We start from the raw sequence: 17,038 nt of genomic DNA on the forward strand, positions 1-17,038 counted from the left end.
AAGGAGAGAATGAACCATCAGATCACTTCATGTTTAGAACATATCCTGACTGTCATATTGTAAGTTACAAAAGTACATAGTAAAGAAACACATTCTACCTAACTCTACACTAGACCAAGTTATACTTAACTATTTCCTATGTGTCAGAATATCCTAACAAAAGTAGAATATATTTAATATTTACTGCTAGAGTCCTTCCTTTTTTAAAATTTAATGTCCACATTTCACATTAAATTCACTCAAACGTGTGTATTTTTTATTACAACTACATATAATCAGCCACCTTTGAAAAGTATAATGCATACAATATAACACATTTCAATTTACCCATTGTATGTAGGTGAAAAAGCATCGATCTAGAGGCCCGGAATGTGGGTGGGAGAACTGGATTGATGTCAAAACCACCCAAATGGAGATCGATGGTAAGCAAATGGTTTTTTTTGTTTTTAAAGTTGATTGAGTTTAGAGATTATATTAGGTTTGACATGTGGCTTGAGAAATGGGATATAGGGGTATCTAAGCAATTAAAATCACCAAGGGATCCTATTTATCATAAGCCATGTCAGCTTTAATATGGCTATATTTTTGCTAACAGAGTTTTGAACTAGTAAACTTCACATCGCAGAGTGACTTAACAGTGTACCCTATCACCCTATATTATACATAAGAAATAACTAGGCCAAACAATTTTGAAACTAAAAAAAAGTTTTACGAGAGTATTCATATCCAAGAACGACAAAAATCATTAGAAAAGCATAGATATTTCAAATTAGAGATCAGCTTGAGTGCTTGGATTACATATCTAGTTTAATTGGTTTGACATTGCTTACAAGAGATCTTTTGTCGCATACTTTAAAAATCAAGAAATTTGAACCCTTAACCCTCAGTGCCTTACCCTCATCAGATGATGTCTACATGGTGGTTACTTTGAATGAGCTCCAGGCTGGGATTTTAATGGTGGACAACTTCTGACCGTCATGTTAACCGTGGTTAGCTTGGAGTTACCTTGGGTCACTTCATCGTTTAACGTTCATGTTATAAGTGCATTAACTTTCCAAAGTGCTTCATTCACAGGCCTGCACCACAAGTGGTCAGCTTCTGTGGGTGAACTGTGAGAAGGATCTGCAACACAAAAACTTGCTAGAGGAGTGATCAGAGGAGTGATGAGAGTGGAAATAAATCATTGTTAAGAAAATGTTGAAATGAAGAATTTTTTTTATTTTAGTGTAGTTTGCAGAAAGATACATTTGCATGAGTTTCTGGAACGGTGAAGTTGGGAAGTGTCTATAATTGTTAGAAGTTTTCCTAAAATTTATAAGAAAACACTAAAAAACCACTGTTCATGACAAAAAAATATTGTATAATAAAAAACATAAAAATAAAAAATATATTTTAATTATATAACTTAAATTTTTTAAATTAGTTTTCAATATAATAATTTTAAAATTACTAATAGTATGTATTCCATAACTTTAAAACAACATTAAATATTTAATAAAACAGGTTTATAATTCCTTTAATTAATGATATTCAACGGCAAATGGAAGACTATATACCTACGTCGCTGGTGACAATGATGGTTTAAGAACTTAATCATTTGGATTTTCCATTCCTAAGAAATAAAATATTGTCTTGCTATGGGTTAATCACCTGCATAGTTTGATACGAGTGTTCCAAACTGAATGCACCGTCAATTATAAATGTGAATGCGCCAGTAACTATGTTGGCACACAATATTATCTTAATTCATAGTGTTGAAACTTGAAATTATTTATCATTGTAGATCCCCATTAATTTCCCTGACCGTAATTAATTAATATGTGAATACACTATTAAAACTTATGGTTCACTAATTCTTATAGTGAAAATTTGAAATTCGTGTTATTGTTCATTTTCTTTTCATTAATACCCTTAAGTATAACTAGCTTGATATCTGATAAAGTTTTGTGAGAATGCATTATCCAAGTTCATTACAGGGTGTTAAGAATTTTAGTTGGACCATAGATAAATTTGGAAAATGATGAAATTTATAACCCATGGAGGAAGATCTTTTAATTTTTTTAATTAAGTCCATGAGTTGCTTGTGAAAAACAACATGAAAGATCTTAATTCCATGGTGTGTTTAATATATCGAAAGCTAAAGTTTTAAACAGTTCAGGACTATCACAAATTTTCACCTTTTAATTCAACCAAAAAAACGTAGAGATATTAGAGACACTCACCAATCATCTAACACCGTCAAACTGGTCTGAATGACAACCACCTTTATAACTAGTAAATAAGCAAAAAAAATGTCAAATTCCATTAAAAAAAGGTAAACATATGTTTTTTCTGTTCATTCGAGGATCTTCAAATTTATTTGGACTCAAATAATTGAAAATATAAATCCATTTCTCCAATGAAAATGACTTTCTAGTTTTCATTTATTTCCATACATCTTAAGTAGCATTACAATCTACCTTATTTAGAGCATGAGGTGAACTTAGAGATAGAAACATTAACATATATAGTGTCTCCAATGAATGTCTCTATCTATCATCATTTTTTATCTTGTTTAATTTTTGGAAGCCTCTTTCACATATTGATACTATTGATGGGATAACGAGAATAACTTGCCATAATTGCATCAAATATTAAAAGCCTTCAAACCATTAGGTTCATGATATCCACATAGGTCTCATTCCATACATAAGATTTTTAGGGTATGACTTACAAATAGTACAAATAAATTCATCCATTTTACCCAAACATCTAGAAATATCCATACTAGATGATTCGCCAACACAATTTTTTTCACATAAACATTTCAACTATCTTTTTGTTGGGTAGTCTATATCATTCACTTTTTCATAATAATGTTGAGAAGTGAAAAACTTAGCCACATTAAATACATGTAAATCTACGAATCTCCTTTCTAAAGATTTAATCACCTTTACAACAAAACATTTTCCCAAAAGAATACAATCATCTGGTAGCCCCAATATTTTTATCATTGGAAAACTTTCGAACCTTAATGGATTTAAATGTACCATACCTATGCTATCTGCAAATTCAAGTGTTCCTCTTTATTCTTGAACTAAAATAGAACGTGCATTGCATCTACACCAACAATGCTTCCCAAAAATCGTTTACGAAGCATGCTAATAAAAATATGTTAAGTAGTGCCAATAGATGTAATTTCAACATGATCCTCTTTGAAATGTTTATTCAACTTATTTAATTCAGCGAGCATGTATGCAAGTAGATGGATGCAAAATTTCACTCTAAATATGATTGCCAACTCATACATTTTTTTCTCCCCTATCTCCCAATCCTTTAACAAAAAATGCATGAGCTTAACAAATCTTTCCATGACCTTTCCTCTAGAGAGTCACCCAATTTGATGAATTTATAAGACCACTAACTTAGTGATTTGAAATGTATAATTAGCTCTTGGAATTTTCCATGTCTTTTAGACGATTTCCCAATCCATGAATAAACTTTGTTTCCAAATTTGTTAATATATTAAAACTCTTGAAAATGAGATGAAGCCCCATTGGTTGTTAATGCTTCCCTATGAGCTATGAAATGGATAACTAATGAATGAGGAGCATACAAAGCTTAGAAGATAAACCTTGATGAATACCCCACATGGAAGATTCACCATCTGAACCAAAACCAACAAACTCCATCAAATATAAATCCATTTATGTTAAAAAAGTTCTCATTAGGTCATACATACATTGAGCTATTCCATCCTTTATTTGAAGTAAAAACATAAAATTTGTTAAACATTGAACTCTTCCTCTATTTGTAAAATATGTAATCTAAATAATCAATTGGTGTTCCATATTTTTATCTTTGCTTTCATCAACTAAAATTGAGTAAAATGGGCTATGTAAAATATCCTCTTTTAGTTTGTTCCAATACACCTCTTTAGAAACATGAAGAAACTCTTTTCGTTATGTGGTATTTGTGCATGCAGAATGTTTATTCATCTGTTAAAAGCATATGTGGAGTGAATTTATACCTATTCAAGTCACATATTGACTTATACATTTCTAAAGATAAATCATGTATAGCAACAAAATACATGTTTTCAATCACTGCTATAATTCTCTCCTTCTCAGCATCTACCGTTAGTTCTACATGATTAATGAGTGAAATATTGTTTCATTTTCTTTTTCCCTCCACGAGTTGTAAGAAACAACTATTAGCTTTTGATTTTGCATGGCCACTTAGACCACTAACTTGAAGAGTGGTAGTTCGCTCTTTTGCAAATGCAGTCTCACTTTTAAATTTAACATATCAAGAACATTTTATCCTTTCATTACCATTACAATATTTTACAGCATAAGCCCATGGAAATCTTGTATTTCATTTAGATTTGAATATTATTTTGTGTTTCTTTGATGGGTTTTCTCTTTCAACAAGCTCTACACTATTTGATTCATCATATTCATGTAGATGAGCATCAACTTCATTTTGACTATTACATGGTTGATTAGAATGTTTTGCAATGTCAAATGATTCAACGATAGACAATTACCTTTTATCCTTCTAAGGACGACCAATAGGAGACATTTTTCAAAATTTACACCTATTAAATAACTAAAAACAATAAAATAAGTAAATATGTAAATTAAAAATGCCTTAACAGGATTGAGATAGACAAAATTCAACCTTAGCAAGATGCCATAGGATTTTATTATAGATTCCTTGATAGGTTATTGATTGCTTTGTTGAATTATGTTTTGTAAAATTCAAGGAAATTTTTATGTTTATGACAGAGAACAAACGCTTCATGAAAAATAGTACTTGGACAAGGAATCCGTATGGATTTAAGAAATGAAGCAAAACAAACAAGAGTTTGAATGAGAGTAGTATAGTTATGGAGTCCAATATCCTCAGTATAAGATAGATATTCTTTTCTTAGTTGGTAGATTCATGTAATTATGAAAATAACAATTTCCACCATTAACAATGTATAAAACAACTCCAACACCCATGCCTTGGATGAAAGGATGTCTAGGAGTTGCATTCAGGCACTACTACACCAACGACAGTTTTAAGACAAAAGAAATCTTTTGTCTTAAAAAATCACTTTTTATTTTAGCTATTTTACATTAAAATAATATCAATTGAATTGTCTTAAATATAAACTTTAAGACAAAAGCAGCTTGAGACAAAAATATTTTAAGACAAAACATTATATTTAAGACAAAAATAGTTTAAGACAAAAATAATTTAAGACGAAAATATTTTGAGACAAAACTTTATATTTAAGACAAAAGTAATTTGAGACAAACATTTAAAGACAAAACTTTATATTTAAGAAAAAATTATTTTAACACAAAAACAATTTAAGACAAAATTATTCTAAGACAAAACTTTATATTTAAGACAAAAACAATTTAAGACAAAATTATTTTAAGACAAAACTTTATATTTAAGACAAAAACATTTTAAGACAAAACTTTATATTTAAGAAAATGACCACTTTACATGAAACCTATTTAACACAATTCACAATTAAGACACAAACATATTTAAGACAATATTATCTAACAACTGCAAAATTGACTCTGACAGTGCACCCTAAGTCCTCCAGCTTGCAAGCCACTATTGTCTTACTTCTATATCGAGGTTGTTATTTTACTTACCATTCACGTTCTCTTATATAAAGACAACAATTTTTTGGGGTCTTTGTTTTGTGGGGGTAGTCGACTAAGAAGAACATGATAAATTTTACTAACAAGATTTCTTGGAGATCAATTCCTCTTCTATCCCTTTGGTATCTACTGATACGATTAGAGACAACTTGTCTATTGTTTCATTCGGCACTGCTACATGGAGGGGGATTTTAAGATAATTTTCTAAGAGAAAATAATTTTTTTGTCTTCAAATTTTCAATAAGAGGCGCTGGTGAAGAAGGTAAAGGTAAAGGATGAGGGGACCGTCTACTAGCATTCACCAAGTGGTTGGTTTACTATGGTTGTGAAGTGATATTCAACAAAGGAAAAGTGTTCCTGAGACACATAGCCACGGAACAGGTGAAGCAGATCAAGGTTCCTGTGAAGAACATGTATAAGATAGATGTGGAAGACTATGCTACATTAAGCACGAAGGCAGAGAAAGTGCAGGTCGCAATGTCGATGAACTTTGGCACAAAATACTTGGTCATTTGCATCGTGGTACCTCGAATATTATACAACAAATAACCATTGGCCTCCCCAGAGGGGAACTTAAGTAGTAGGATGTATGAAAAGGATGTACATTGTGGAAGTATATAAAATCCACATTCCATGATAGGGACAACAAAGAACATGCAATCCTAGAAAGGATCCACTATGATGTTTATGGACCTTTCTCAACAACCTACACTGTCAGACAAAAATATTTTGTCATTTTTATTGATGACTTCTCACGGAAGTGTTGGATCTTCTTCATGAGTAATAAAGATGAGACATTCTTCAAGTTCATAGAATTCAAGACACTGGTTGAAAAGGAAGCTAGCAAGAAGGTGAAGGCTCTATTGTAGCGGCTGCAACACCCTCCAAAATTTTGGCCTGCACTTAAATTTCAGAGCCTACTATGGATATTGTGATCGATCATTCCTTAGTCACTTATTGGTAAGTTGATGATCTCAAGCTCCCCTTTTCGATCTTAAGAGTCGTTCATGCTTTTATCTTTACATAGAATGTGCCATCTTTGGTTATGAGGGTATCACTTGTCATGAAAAGGGAGGTTTGTTTTGCTTCAAGGGGAAATATTTATGAGAATGAGTTTTCCTCACCACATAGACATGTTTCACACTCATTTCACACACTCTTACACAAGTGTCGCCTTTATCCTCCCAAAGTCTATCATCGGAGCCGCACTTGTCGTAAGCTGCCACAAAGGTTGTTGCATTAAGCGAAGTATGTGCTATATGTTCTGGATGGTCAATGTTGTATCAATAAGTTTTCAAGTATGTGATCGTACTAAAATTTTATCATTGTTCACATCAGTTCCACTGATCCCACACTTAGCTAAATTTTGGAGTTTCCTTAGCAACCTAGCCTCATCTAACTTTCTTGAACTGTGCACTTCACATATGTAACCCTCAATCTTTTCCCTTGCCTGTCGGAACTATGCAATGCCCACAAATCCCAACCTCCCTTAGCATTCAAAACTGTGCAGTGGTTTCCTCCAATTTCCTTCCCTCATCCAAACTCACTATCTCCAGAAACTATGTAGTTTTGTCCCTTAACTACCTAGTCTTCCTTGCATCTTGAATTGCGTAGATGTGTCCTCCTCGGGCCTCATCTTGTAATAGTCACTGCCCGATGAAACTAGATAATTATGTCTCTCAAGGGCCATGAAGAAAGATGACATGATAGATGACTCTCAAGGAGTTGAGGAGAAAAATAATCAAAACAAGGAACCCAAGGTATGATAGAATATCGAGACCACATGAAGAATCCATGTGATGCATAAATCTTTGGAGGCTAGGTATGGAAAACAAAGCACATATTTTGAAATACACCTCTTACTGTAGCTTAAAAGTTTCCTTATCATTGTCGTATCATTTTGTCTTTAATGACATGTATGGTTGCAAGAATCGAAGGTCATCCATGTGTTTCCTCTACGTGTCTTTCTCCCTTTGACTTGTTTATTACATAGCTTAGAAGATGAAGAGTATTACCACTTGTTTATTTAAGCTACGAAGGTCATGGACAACATGATCATATGACTAAATAGGCACGATGCAAGGAATCCTAAGTGGGATGAAAGATGTTTGATGATATGTATATAGTCAGCACACTTCTTTGCATTAATCCTTGCTTTGTATCTTGCATGTACCCTCACTACTTGACAGATTTGGCTACCTACTGCCAGTAGTCTCTTAACTCTTTCCTAAAAAAGTAGGGGAAGGAATTTCCTTCAACCTGATTTCTTCAAGGCTCTTCATAGAAAGTATAGAGCTAAGAGAAGGAGATGTGGAATCTCACTATAAAACTCTTGAAAATACTTTGCATGTTTAAGTCTATCCAAACAATTAAGCTACCACTCAACAACATTGTCAATCTTGGAAGAATCAAGAAAGATCACATCTCTATATATTATAAACTTGTTATTCACTTCATCATAGAGATGGTATGCTTTGGAGGTATGAGTACCTAAAGAAGATACATTTGTGACTCCTTGCACTGAGTTTTGTAATCTATTCCTTAGGTATGAAGGCATAACAGGAGGAACCAAAAACCCTGAGATGCCTCACCGAAGGAATGTGGCCATACCACATTTCATAGGGAGTCTTGTTTCTAATAGTAAGATGTGGACACCTATTCTTTATATACACCACATAGAACCACATCAGCCCAAAACCTTATGAACTTAACATGTTAACTATGCCAAGTTCATAGTGAAACTAATACATTACAGTGAACTATGTGTTGAAAAATGCAGCAAGAAATTCTCAATTTGAATTTTTCTTGACTAAATTGAAAAAATTCAAATTTCCACATCAACAAACAACTTGGATAATGTTAACTTGTGTGACATGGCTTGGGTCACCTAATTTACTCAGTAAATAGGAGCTAGAGTTTAGTTCTGCATATGCGATTGCTAATTTGTAGCAATAAAGGTCAATTATCTCAGGTTGTTGTTAGTTAAACTAGTTCTAACTTTTGGAGGAATTAGTGGAAGGTCATTTAAGCAATGAGACTTCAGTTAAACTGTGTGATCATCCAGTTAACTGATCAATCAACCCAAAATAGTTGGGGCATGTAGAGAAGTCAAGTTCCCTAAGATTGGTGGAGATTCCAAGGAAGTTTTAATTTCTTGTAGCTCACACATTTGCATGAACATACTATAACCATAGTGGAGGAGGTAGCTTGAGTAGGAGCTTCTTGTGAAATTGGAGAGGGAATGATTGTTGGTAGCATTAATAGCCTACCAACAATTTGTTTTGCACCATACTTCAATGCTTTGGGTAGGGTTTTTGAGGGTGGATAATTTTTTCTAATTCTTTTTGGTCATGCACGTCCTCACTAAGTATCTTGGGAGGTTTGTAATAGTACCTTGCACGCACATCCTCACTAATTATGTTTTGGGATGTCTGTACTAGTTCCTTGCAAATTCTGTTTGTCAAGGCTTAACTACTTATGATGTTAGGTTCTCACAACAATTCGATAGTTTATGGCACTCTCCAAATCACCATCCCTGAAACGATACAGCAAAATGACTTGAGAGGAATATGAGAAGGGCACACTCTTATTGGAACTATCCTAGAACTAGTGGAATTGGTTGGTCCCAATGCTTTTATAGTTGTACTAGTCTAGTTTGGTGGTTCACATTAGCTAAGGTTGGTCTTGTATTGAACTGACCTTAAAACACCAAAGTGACTAGTTCTCTACTAAACTGAATAATTCTCAAGAATGTAGTGCAACATAGCTAATAACCACTAAATATTATTTTTTTAATAAAAAATATCTTAACCCTAGGGCCCTACAAAACCTAACCCTAGTAATTAATGGTAATATTTAATTTTTAAAGTTAAAGTAAAAGTTGACATTCTCCTTATCTTTCCTTCATTTAAAGGAAAGATAAGGATAATGCCAAATTTTACTTAAATTTTTAATATTAACATTAATTGTTTTAGGTTGTTTCATAGTGGTTCCAACTTCATTCAATTTTTAGAAACTCAGATTTTAGATCCCATTCAAAACTTAGTGGTGATTGTTTGAATCGCTTCTTTGTCATGACTCCTAGACTTTGACTTCTAATTTTTCATGTGAATTTATTGCATAATCATATTCCTCGTGAGACTTTGTAGTAGAAGATGATCTTTAATCCATTGCAAGCACTTGAGCTAGCTTAGGGAACCATCAACTACCTCTCCCAAGTTTCTCCTCAACATTGAAATTTTCTTTAGAAGCAGGCATTCATTTTATCCATTAGATAATTTTTTCCACTGTGACAATCCAACAAGACCCCTCCCAACATATGCTTGACAATCCATCTCATCTTTACTAGTACCTTATAAACACTCTTAAATCTTGTGTCTCTAATCTAAAAGAGGAAGAACCAGAAAGGGCCTTCTTGGTCCTCTTCTCAACCCAGAATATGTTTAACTTCGCTCTTGTGCTTACACTCTAGTCTTCTCGCAGCTTCAGAATGGCAAATCATAAACACAGTCTCATGATGTGCATTGAGGGAGGAATGATTCACCCTTGCTTTGCATCAAATTACTGCCCTAGCATTCCCTTTACCTTTACATGAAAGCATATATTTTCCTTGTGGAGGACTTTTAAGCTTCCCATCCCTATTTCGGCTCCCTCTCCTACCCTCATGAGCATGATAAGCTGAATTTAACCAATATTACTTTATCTATTATAAACAATCCATCCAGCTAGGTAGATTTAGTTGAGATCCTTTTAGAAGCTAAATCCATCCCTCCACAATGATATGTCCCTCTCCAATAACATCATCATGTTGTGTTTGATATCTATCATTCCCATGATCACCATAAATTTCCCAGTCCTTCACTTACATCTTTGGTAATGTCATCATTCAGATCACTTATAATTTGTTGTATTGTTGCTTGTGTTATGATTTGCTTTAATGGAAGTATCTCCCTAGTAGACACGGGTAACCAAATTCAAGTTCTTATTGAAGTCTTGTGTTAACATACTTAATTTTCATTTTGACCTATTCAATTTCAAATTCTAGTGTGGTTGGTTTACTGGTTGACTACTAGCATTCACCAAGTGGTTATTGATGATCATAGTTAGTTTAGAGTGAATGTTGGACTTTGCCTTGAAAACCAAGCCCCAAGAATATGCAATTATCATGGAACATTTCAGAGCTCATACTTTTCTACAAAGGAATACACTATTTTCATTCATCAAGAAAAGTTATATGAGAAAGAACCAAGTGGTTATGCTTTTAAAAATTTTCACCTACATTTCCTATCTATCATTTTCTTATTCAATGGGAAAGTTGGGTTTTTGGGATTTTCAAATTAAAGTTCTACGCTAGTGGTGTTCATCTCGAATTTTGGTCTCCTTCTAAAATCTTGTTTGGTATGTGCAAAACGAGCATTGGTGTAGCTTTTAGTGGTGCAATTTTTAAATATATGCAAATTCTATATTGATTTATGACATGCAATGTTCAAAATCTACATCATACATTTTCTTTACATTCCATTCATAAATTTGAAATTTGTAAGAAGTATAAATTTTACTAATTAAGTATTATATTCATTATTACAAAATTGAAGACAAAGGAAGAATAATATATAATGTAGGTTTATGTGAATGGAAAATGTTAAGGCAAAGGAAGAATAATATATAATGTAGGTTTATGTGATTGGAAAATGTTAAGACAAAGGAATAATTATATAATGATATGTGGACCATAGGGGTTGGGTTCCTTAACATCGATGTATTCTATATAATGAAGGAGAAGAAGGAGAAGATGGCATCACCTTTTCTTATGTAATTCAGGACAAGGCTAAGAAGAGACAACATAGTAATGGGTTGATGGCTCATGTGTGACTTGTTTTTGAAATATCTATAGCAATAAGTTCTATGGCTAGGTGAAGAGTAGAACTCCAAATATTTTTTTCAATAATCAATCTTGAGTGAATAGAATGTAATATCTACATAGACCTTTGCAAGAGTACTCTATTATAAGTGACAATAGAGTACATCGTTTCCTTATTGGAAGTAATTAAACTTTTATCATGGTATAAAATAATTATAAATATTTAAAATACTAGATGTTTATAGTCAATTTTATAAAGGGTTATGGGCTTCTTAATTTTTTTTTTCTAGAATTATAAATATTGAGATAGAAATTTGTGACGAGAATATAATGACCTCAATTCCTTGTGAATTCTATAAGTATCTACTATGTGTATTATTTTCAAATTGAATAGGAATATGATCAACTTTGTTTTTGATAACAAAAAAACACACAAACATATTCTATTATATAATATTTTTTGTTATTGTTAACAAAATTATCATCAACCATGGTTTATTTAGAAAATAGCATATATTAAACTATATAATGAATTATTAAATTGATAATTGTTTAATATGGGTTTACTTTTAGTGATGTTTCTATGGATCATCTTATGATGTTGTGGACTATTTAGAAGTCACGTCACTAGTAAGTCCATTTTTCATGTCTCCTTCTCAGGTTTATACAAAATAAAGTAGAGAATGGATGGGAATATATAATTCATGATATTAAAAATGGGATCTCAAATTATCTTAAGTTTACATACAATATATTGACAATGTATCCATGTGAGAAGTACTAGAGTAGAGGGATTGGATCAACCAAGCCTTTTCAATATATTAAAATATTAGGCTTCAAGAGCTCATGTGTTGTAGTGATGATTGCATCAAAGAGGGACAATAAAATTAACTCAAACTACTAGAATGGGATATTGATTGGTGTAGGTTAAGTTGTACCTATTATGGGAGCCTCATCTTTAGTATCTCCTTCGTCTATATGTTCTCCTTAGGTGATGGAAATTTTTCAGAAAACTATTTTGAGAGTTAACATCTGTTGATTACATAGTAGTCTTGTTTCATTGATAGAATTATATTTCTTGATAAAACAAGTAGCAAATATCCTATTAGTTTGTAAGGTTCAAAGTATTTTTTCCTTTCCCTAATACTATTTTTTAACTTGAGGAGGTGGAGGATTTTGAGGATGGCATATTATGTTTTTCTAAGCAATGTGAGCAGGCCTCGATGAAATTTAGGGCCTCAATCGAGAAACCTGGTGAAAGAGATAGTTGTTCTGTAAAATCTATTGCTATTGTTGTTAGGATCTCAGATGGTGCCTCATACCTAACCTAGTCATAGTAAAACAAACTAAACTTTGAAGTTCCACTTTAATTCTTCCCGCTAAGTTTCTACCACAATCTTAAGGGATCTTGGTAAAATAAGTCTGTTGATGATTAGTCATGACATTCTAGTGTAATAATACTTGTACATACCATAGAGTACATAACTCCATATCAATACCTAACATTTTCTATCTATGTGAATGATATTTTGGTTATGAATGAAATATTATCTTGGTGGAAATATGTTTGGATCCATATGACCATGGTCATAATATTTAACAAAATCCTCATGTCTCATATAGCACCTCCTACCTAACCTAGTCACACCTAACCTAGTCATAGTAAAACAAATTAAACTTTGAAGTTCCACTTTAATTCTTCCGGCTAAGTTTTTACAATAATCTTAAGGGACCTTGGTAAAATAAGTCCTTTGATGATTAGTCGTGACATTCTGGTGTAATAATACTTGTACATACCATAGAGTACATAACTCCATATCAATAAGTAACCTTTTGTATCTATGTGGATGATAGTTTGGTTATGGATAACATAGTATCTGGGTGGAAATATGTTTGGATCCATATGACCATGGTGATGATACTTAACAAAATCATCATGTCTCAGATGGCACCTCCTACCTAACCTAGTCACAATAAAACAAATTGAACTTTGAAGTTCCACTCTAATTCTTCCCGCTAAGTTTTTACAACAATCTTAAGGGACCTTGGTAAAATAAGTCCGCTGATGATTAGTCATGACATTCTGGTGTAATAATACTTGTACATACCATAGAGTACATAACTCCATATCAATAACTAACCTTTTTTTATCTATGTGGATGATATTTTGGTTATGGATGACATAGTATCTTGGTGGAAATATGTTTGGATCCATATGACCATGGAACCCATATTGAAGGTGGGACTTCCATGAAGGGGGTGATAGGGAACCATTCCTTATCATTTTGTTTACTAAAAGTCATCCACCAAAAGGGAATTTATACTCTTCATGACTGCATCGATGATCAAAACAATAGCTCAGTATTGCAAGGGTGGAAATCGGCTGGTAAGGCTTAATTTTTCACAGTATACATAATTATGTTGGGTTAATTTACATGGATTACATGTAGTGGAGCTTTTGAATCGGCATAGTATACTTGACTCTAATGGGTCTCGATGTGAGCATTGAAGATTTGCTTTGTAGTCTTGGCTAAATTTGGTTAATGATATTAATATATCTATTAATGCTAATTTTCTTATTTTGGGTTTTCGAGGATAGAAGAATTTTGGTGTCACCATGTTGTAATTTTATTTTCTATCACATACTTATGTATTAGAGTCATGGTTGTGATTTTTTGCAATAACTGAACATGGATATATAGTATACTTGACTCTAATGGGTCTCGATGTGAGAATTGAAGATTTGATTTGCAATCTTGGCTAAATTTGTTTAATGATATTAATATATCTATTAATGTGAATTTTCTTATTTTGGGTTTTCGAGGATAGAAGAATTTTGGTGTCACCATGTTGTAATTTTTTTTATTTTTTTTTCTGTCACATATTTATGTATTAGAATCATGGTTGTGAATGGATATGCTACCACATGTGGATTTAAACTCCAAAATTTAAAACTTGGATTGTTGTTGTCAAGGAGTGGAGGAAGCCAAAGAGTGCCCTTGTGGATATGTATGCCAAATTTGACAACTTGGAGGATGCATGAAAAGAGTTTTATGGTATTCCTCAATGAGATGATATATCACGGGCACTTATAATCATACGGTATTCACATAATGGGTTTTCCATGGGAAGCTATGAGGCTTTATCAAGCAATAGATAAATAAGTGCTCATAAAAGAAGAAACTGACATGGTGATTGCATTCCCATGGAGTCATGAAGGAAATGAATGATATAGTCATATGTATAGTTACATATAATTTAGAAATTCCAACTCCATACATATACATACATACATACATACATACATACATACATACATACATACATACATACATACATACATACATACATACATACATACATATATATATATATATATGGAGTTGGAATTTATAAATTATATGTAACTATACAAATGACTATAATACCTAGTTAAGGATGTATATCATTGGTAAATTACCAGTAAAGTTTGGTGGTAGACATAGATGGAAGGGGAAACATGTCATATTCTTATATACTCTAGTTATAATTTTTGAGTGGGGTATGAACTAGATAATTATCCCAAATCTAGTTTAAAGAGGGAATGCTACATTCACTTTTACTATGTAAATGAGTTATTGTTTTATGGCCAACAATGGTGGTTTTAGGCTATGGTTTTGTGCTTTTGGAATAAATGTACTATATCATCTAAATAGGCCCGGGACACTCCATTTTAGTTCTCCTGGAGGTGAGAAGTGAAATATCACTTGGTCATCTGGGTAGGGTTTGGTCAAGGATAGTAATAAACACTCCATTTTAGTCCTCTTGGAGGTGAGAAGTGAAATATCACTTGGTCATTTGGGTAGGTTTTGGTCAAGGATAGTAATAATTTATTGACATTAGTTTTTCCTATTTTCACTTTTTTAGGGTAAAATAGTATTCTTGTTGCTATGCTTTAATTTTTTATTTTCTTTTGAATATTTTACTAGCAAATAAAGCTACTAATAAGCACATAAGAGAAAGAATTAGTCATCAACAAGAGAAAATAATTATCTTCTTTGAAATTTGTTTGGATATAAATGAGAATATTTCCACATAGTAATTGGTAATCTATTGCAAATACCACCACCAATTTAGGGATATGTCATCACAAAGGTGGAATTCTATTTTTTGGATTCAATCTCCCTCATATATTCCAACCTAACCTACAATTCTTGGATATATGAATTTCAATCATCTACCTTACTTTCTAATAGTACTACATTACTTTAGGCATAATAAGTGATCCTTAATGATTCAAACTATTGTTCCCTATCCTCACACAACACCATTCATGTATCCTCTTCCAACTAATTTTGTTGAGAGTATTAATTATTCTTGGTGCTTACTCATATATTCATAGGTAAATTATAGGCATGGTTTAGCATGAACCAAGAGAATACATTAATGGGAATAGAAAATTTTTGAGGAGTCAAATTTTGTGATTAGACTATTTTTAGATATTTTCTAAAAAAATAAAAATTATTTACCTATTTAATTAAAAATTCACCTATTTTTAATATATATTATTAAATTAATAATATTGATAAAAAATATTAATTTTAATAATAAATTACATGTTTTCAATAAATTATATATATAAAATAATAACCTGTAATACTATATACAAAATATTATTTAATTTATTAAAAAAATCTATAAAATAATAATGATTAAAATATTATATTTGAAATGAGATCTTGTTCTCAAACACTAAGAGCATTTACTCCCTCATTTGTATAAATACCTATAATGGTTTTCGCACTAAGAGCATTTACTCCTTTATTTGTATAAATACCTATAATGGTTAATCAAAATTTTAATTAATATAAGGAAAGTTTGTAAAGCTTATAATAAAATATGATATACAAGGAAATATTATTATTTTACTTTTTAACAGCTTTCCCTCCACTCTAATATGTATATACTTGTTTAGGTCCATCGTCAACTTCTCATGGAAGATTATTTATTTCATTAAATTTGGTTAATTAAAAAAAACTAGATTAGGAAAATGTTAATATTAGAATTAAAAATGTAAACATTAAATTACAAAAGTTTGATTATAAATTTTTATAAGTGTGAATATTATATTAGAAAATATGAAAATTGGGTTCCGAATAATTTTAAAAAATAAATTTTAATTATTAAAATTTTAAAACTTTGAATTTAAAATTGTAAATTATTATTTCAAAAGTTTAATATTATATTCAGAAAATATTAATATCAAATATTATAATTGTGAATTATAATTTCAAATGTTTGAACATATTAACATCAAATATTAAAATTGTGAATCATAATTCTAGATGTTTGAACTCTATAACATGTGGCTAATTGAATAAGAAAATTTGTTTTCACTATCTTCCTAAGATTACAAAGTTTGTCCTATAGTTAATAGGAATATAATTCAATTTCTTATGAAGAGAATAAGGAATCACATTTGATGATGTTTTTAAGATTATTCAATAGTTAGTTATACACTTTATCATTAAAAATTTCAAATATATGA

The sequence above is a fragment of the Pinus tabuliformis genome, chromosome 1_2 (assembly GCF_031772625.1).
Source record: "Pinus tabuliformis cultivar Carrire ecotype Pingquan chromosome 1_2, CPIR1, whole genome shotgun sequence".
Classification (NCBI taxonomy): Eukaryota; Viridiplantae; Streptophyta; class Pinopsida; order Pinales; family Pinaceae; genus Pinus; species Pinus tabuliformis.